Consider the following 6,592-nt stretch of genomic DNA (forward strand, 5'->3'; position numbering starts at 1 on the left):
TTTCGTCCGAGTTCTCCACGTCTAGCAACTGAATCTTTTTCCGGAAGTTTTTTTCAATTGATCTGCAAATCATCATGCTTTGCACTGCCCACTAGGTTAATGGTGATTCCGTTCTGTTAAAGAAGTGGGAAGAAATACAATCTATGGGATCACAAGAATGAGTCACACTTACCGAATCTACCGGTGCGTCTAATCCGATGTAGATACGTTTCGCAATCGGCTCGTCCCTGCTGATCCATCGGCAGGTCGAAGTTGACGACAATGGTCACCTGGTCGACGTCGATACCTAAGACGAAAGAATCTCTCCGTAACCTGGTGCTGTAGCCAGAATCAAGTGGTGGAATTTGAACCCCTGGACAAAACGTTCGTTATAATCTGTACCTTCTCTAGTCCGGTTCGGAATCGATCCAGTGCGTCCACCCGTCGCTCCACCGTTAGATCACCGGACAGTATCGCTACCGAGTGACCATCCTGGGACATCCTGCCGGTCAACCAACCGGCCGTTTTGCGTACCTGTTTCGATCAATTAACAGTTCTGAAAATAAATTTACTTGGAGTTTACAACTGTCCTATACATCATATGACAGAAAATGATCGCTTGTCCGACGGTAATCACACAATTTCTCGTCCTGGTTACGGAACTTGACGTAGTACTGTTTGATGTTATCGAGTGATTCTTGCTCCCGCGCCTGCCGAATGACGATTGAATTGGGTACGATGTACTCTGCAAACTGCATCACCTCGCGCTCGTACGTGGCCAAGAAGAACACCGACCATAACACCCGCCTCGTCCAGTACAAAAATGGAAAACTAGGTCGTACGTCCTGAACTTTATACCCCAGTCCATTAGCTTGCCGGCTGTTCCGATGATGATATGATTAGTCAGCTTCGCCCTTTTGACGGTCTCCTCATCGCGAACGGCGTAAGGAAGTTTGATTTCCGGACAAAACTTTGCCATTTTGGCAGCTACTTCCCCCTTCTGAATTGCCAGCTCATACGTGGAGGAAAGGCAAATCACCTGCAGATAGTTTTTTAACTGATGGACTCAACTGAGCATTGCCAGCACGAAGGCAGCGGTTTTTCCTGTTCCCGACTGACTCTGGGCGATTATATTCCGTGGCGGACCGGCCAACAGAGTAGGTAGAGCCATCTCCTGAATCTTGGAAGGGGTGTTGAAACCCATCGCATAGACTCCCTGAAGTAATTCCGGCTTCACGTGCAAAGCTTCGAAAATTTTAACCAACCAACCGGCGAAGAAGAATCCTTCCGCTGCACCTTCAGATCCAGCTTTGATTCTACTAGACCTTAGCGAACATCTTTCATTAGCAAACTTGCATCCGCCGGGCTAAAAAATTAGTCATGGATAATTTGAAAGTTGATACTAAATATTTCGGGAGAAAATTTAGAATAGGACGTAAGCAACAATGAGATTTTCTTTGGGGTCTTTCTCTACTGTTTATTACTCGGTCGTTTCAATATTTAGTACTCAACTCTTTGCCTAATATTTTAGTAAAAACCATCGGCTATGTACTGGAAAATTAGTGCAAAGTGTTATAGTGACGTCATAATCGAAAGAGAAATTAAACAAAGAGAGGCTCTCAATGTTCCTTATGTCCTAATCAAAATTTTCTGCAGACTTCGACTTACTTGAATGCCTCTGCATCTTTCGCGGAGGAAGGTGTTTCTCCATTTTCTCTTGCAGCTTGTTTTTCTTCAGGAGCTGCTAGAGTCAGAATTTCCGTAGCTACCGAACTCCAAACATCAGGTGCAGCTTTGGTTCTACTGCCGGTGGACTAGGTTTTTCCGCATTCTCTTTCTCTGGACTGCCAGCTGCCGGCTCTGAATCCTTATCCTTGGTGATATGTACTCAGTTCGCTAACCTATTTGTATTAAAAAGAAAAATTCAAATCCCATCCCAATGATCGCTTCAAAAATAGGTTATAACAAAACAACACTTACCGAGTGCAGAAATTTCTTGATCCGTCATCTTTTTGACCCAGTTATCGGCAGCGCTTGCCGTCGTTTCGATCGGGTATTTTCAATAGCAAGGTACAAAGCATGGGAAATCGTCCTGAATCAGCACGGGTACTGTCCGTCGGGTGGTTTATTCCTTGCAATTCGCTGAAATTTTTTCACCAGAGCGACCTTGCGGAAAAAACGATGCCTTCTTTTGCCTGCTCACTTCCCTGCCATGAAACCGATGATGAGCGCTTATTCCAAACGGTTAGCCGATTGAACATGACGTGCCATTATGTTTGGTCTGTGAATTGATAAGGACATCTAGATATACAAAGGAATGTTTGGAGGAGGGATGCTACTGGTAAATACATACCGAAAGAGAAAGTCCTTTCCGAGCATCTTGATGTTGTGTTTTCTGTTGATCCATTATCACTGCGTTCTCTTGTTGGGTGATTACCATGATATTATGTTGTTGGTGTTTGATCTGAAAAAATCATAATAAAAAATATCCGTAAATGAGTGAACTCGAGCTTTTTAAAGAAGAATAGGGTATTACATTACAATGTACTAAACACGATACTGATCCTTTCGAAATAAAAAAGGTAATAAAAATGTCTCACCTTGCCGCACCAACTGAATAAAAAAGTCCTCCTGCACACCGCATGGTACAGTATAGTATGCTGCTGCTACTGTGTTTGAATGTGCTGTTGCTATCTTTTTGCAGTTGGTCAATGGTCTTCTACATTTCGCTTGGATCTATTGCACTAATTGCGGTTGCTGACCAGGTTGTACCGTCGGTTGAACGTTATTGCTACCGACCTTTAGAATGATGGTCATGGTCTGGAAGAAATCTTAATTTTCTGATGTTGTGGTTGAAGGTGGTTCTGCTGCTGAGCTTGCTGTGAAATGTTGGCGATAAGCACTCGAATAGTGATTGCTTGCTGCTGCTGGAATGGAATCACGAGCACTGTGGAGGCAGTGATATTTTCATGCAAGAAACTGGTAGGAACCAAGGCTGGAATATGACGTTTGTGCTTGAATCCGATTTCTCTAAAGAACACCGACCATAACACCCGCCTCGTCCAGTACAAAAATGGAAAACTAGGTCGTACGTCCTGAATTTTATACCCCAGTCCATTAGCTTGCCGGCTGTTCCGATGATGATATGATTAGTCAGCTTCGCCCTTTTGACGGTCTCCTCATTTCTCTAAATCAGAAAGGCAACCGCTGGTAAAAATAGTGGCAGACAAGTTTTAAGGCAGAATGTGCCGATGAAATGTTTTCCGATGTGTCCATCATTCGTAAACTCCTGTTGTTCGTTTGAGCAGTATTTGCTATGTTTTTGAGGGGTTGTTGGCTGTTGCTGGATTTGGAGAAGTTGGTACTGCTGCGGTTGTATCGATTTAATGTTGGTTGGCTGATTGCCAGATCCAGGATGTTGAGACAAGATTAGTTGAGCTGATTTGCTTTGTTCGGGTGTGCTGCAAATAATATTAATTATTTAAATTTAATTGTTTAAAACTAGAAACAGTCACTTCCAGTAATATTTTTAAACTTACCATTCAAATTCGAAATATTGAATTTCTAAACTACGAAATTTTGACAGGTTGCTATGAAAAAAATACAAAAAATTACCAATCTTGTGTTTTCTTATATTTTTTCATTCCTGTCCTGTCAAAATTTCGCGAGCCTCCGTGCGAAATTATACCGCTGACCATTATTTCGTAAAGCTAAGTATGCACCTCTTGCGAAATGAAATTTCCTATACAAAACCTATACATAAAAACGTGTTTAATCCACCTAACAGTGTGATGAGACATTTCTTATAACTCTTATCACTCTCTTCGGATATTATATCGTTTAAGAACATTTAGAACTTGATGCTTCGCGATGTTTTTGATAACACATACTACATGGGATAGTGGCAGGACTCAGAGAATCGCTCAAATCAGCATAGGACAACCTCAGTGCTAGAAATCTCAAACCAAATCAATGGGAAAGCGAAAAAATGGCCCATAAAATAGACAGACCAACGAATTATTGTTAATGCTATGTTAATAAAATATCTATATTGTGGTGGGAAAACTGAATTTTCCTAAAAGCGATTTTTTTTTTGAATCGATTTGAAGTTTATATTTTACTCAAATTTCCAACGCGGCTGAGAACTAAGAAATCAACGCTTTTTCTAGAAAAGGGCGATACTAGCAGTGATACCATTCAAAGAAAATCAACAGTGAATATTTCCAGACTTGGTTTTATTTCATATTTAAGAACTATTGTGTTTTTTTACATTCTAGATTGCATGATTCAGTGATCGAAACCCAAAACTTCATAAAGTATTTGAAATTATTAAATTAAAATTTGTTTTTGCTATTGAAATTGACAAAATGATAGTATCGCCCCTTTGGCGATTGTTTACTTTTTCGGTCCCATCTATCAGCATTGAAGTATCGCCCTTACGTTTTTTTACAATAACTACCGTTTTACACCACAGATTTCGTCCGGGTTTTTTCAATAGAGATCATTGTTACTATTTACAGCTGGTATCAGTTTGATAATCCTAAAAAATACGAAAATAACAGTTTCGCCTCTAAACTGCTAGCAAAAAAAAGTATCGCCCTGTTTGTTTGCATGGAGCGTAGAGGGCGAAACTTTAAATAAACAAACAAAAATACAGTTTCGCCCGTTGTATTTTTTGCTGTAGTTTAAGAAAGCAATATCGTAGAATCAAAATTTTTAGGTTAATTTGTTGCGTTTCAAAGCCCTCATTCGCATGTAAGAAAAAAGCCCTATGTTTACATTTGTAAGTATCGCCCTTTTCACAAAAAAAGCGTTGAAATGAAATCGCAGCTCCTGATATCACGCTATCTCTGAAGTACATGCGTGCATAGTTTCAAATTTTACTTCGACATCGACTTTTTCTACAAGGTGACTTCCCAGTAGTATCCTTGATTTGAATTATTATCGCTAATCCTAATGCCAAAGAACAAATAAAAACCTCACGAAAACGAACCGTTTGGGAAAATCATCATCATTACTGGAATTTTCATTTTCACGAAACTTTTTGATAACCTTCCGTCACTTGCGTTAATGCACTGGGTGCACAGTAGGGTAACAGGAAAAAATGACCCCTATCGGCCCACCTCTGCGTCGATTCCTAGTCCCACCAGGAGTACTTGCACCAAATTTGAAGCAAATCGGACAAGTCTAATTACCGGACCAACGGGCCTGAAATTTGTATGGGAATTTTCAACAATTTACATGGAGAAAACCCACCAGCACGCATTTTCGCCGCTAGGTGGCACTGTATGCATAGTATTATCACTGTAAGTGAAAATAAGAAGGATAATTGAATTGTCTACAACTTAGTCGAAGACTGCAAGTAAATCCGACTTTATTAAAAGAAGTTATTAAACTTTTAACGAAGTGATGTCTGAGTCAGTTTTGCATGGGGCCTAATAGTGCATGGTTGTGTATCAGTACTCGATTCACACGAACTAAACATTTTTGTGAAATAATCGTTAGGTTTAGCTCAATGGTATGTTCAGAAGAATTATAGTAAATAATAGGAGTCATGCTGTGATTAGAAAACTTTAGTTCCACCTGTTACCACATAGAGGGCGCCAACACTAACTTTTCAACGGAGAGAGATAGAAATTTGGTGTCTTCTACAAAGTTATAGAACAGGCATTTTTCAGTATTTCTTCTGAACATCTTGATACTCTATCTCTCTTCTATGAAAAGTTAGTAGCGGCGCCCTCTATGCGGTCACAGGTGGAACTAAAATTTTCTAACCAAAACACAACTCGTATTATTTACTATAATTCTTGTAAACATACTATTCGGCTAAATCTAACCATTATTTCACAAAAATATATAGTTCGCGGGACTCGAGTACTGATACACAACCATGCACTGTTAGGCCCCATGCAAAACTGACTCAGACATCACTTCGTTAAAAGTTTAATAACTTCTTTTAACATAGCCGGATTTACTAGCAGTCTTCAACAAAGTTTTAGGCAATTAAATTATCTTTCTTATTTTCACATACAGTGATAATAAGATGCATATAGTGCCACCTAACGGCGAAATTGCGAGTTAGTGGGTTTTCTCCATGTAAATTGTAGAAAAATTCCATACAAACTTCAGGTACTTTGGTCCGGTACCTAGACTTGTCCGATTTGCTTCAAATTTGGAGCAAGTATTCCTGGTGGGACTAGGAATCGAGTCAGGGGTGGGCCGATTAAGTTTTCAAAAATTCATCATTTTTCTGGGCAGTCTAGTGCACAGTGCTCTAAAAATCTAGCGAAATCGTCTTAGGGCACCAGCGGGTCTGTAAAGAATACTAAAAATTAATTTCTATTCCATAATTTTCGGTTCAGCAATTCGAGAGATCGTGCTCACCGCAAGCCATGAAAAATAGACTACGTTGTGAAGCGATGGTCACTATTTATTAAAAAATCACGGTTAAATAAAAAATAGAACTATTAAAAAATTTCAAATAGTTTATAATTTTCACAAACTTATTAGGAAAAATTGTTTAATAAGCTTTCGTAATATTGTGTAGGAAAAAAGCTGAAAATTTGAAAATAAATCTGAGGATTATGATTGATTACAGAACTCTGGAATTTTC

General features: G+C 39.5%; 1 pseudogene; it reads right to left on the reverse strand.

Moving 5' to 3' along the window:
• Positions 1–386: 386 nt before the first annotated feature.
• LOC131688398 (DEAD-box helicase Dbp80-like) lies at positions 387–2,796 on the reverse strand (annotated as a pseudogene).
• Between the last annotated feature and the right edge of the window lie 3,796 nt (positions 2,797–6,592).

This window comes from Topomyia yanbarensis, chromosome 3, assembly GCF_030247195.1.
Source record: "Topomyia yanbarensis strain Yona2022 chromosome 3, ASM3024719v1, whole genome shotgun sequence".
NCBI lineage: Eukaryota > Metazoa > Arthropoda > Insecta > Diptera > Culicidae > Topomyia > Topomyia yanbarensis.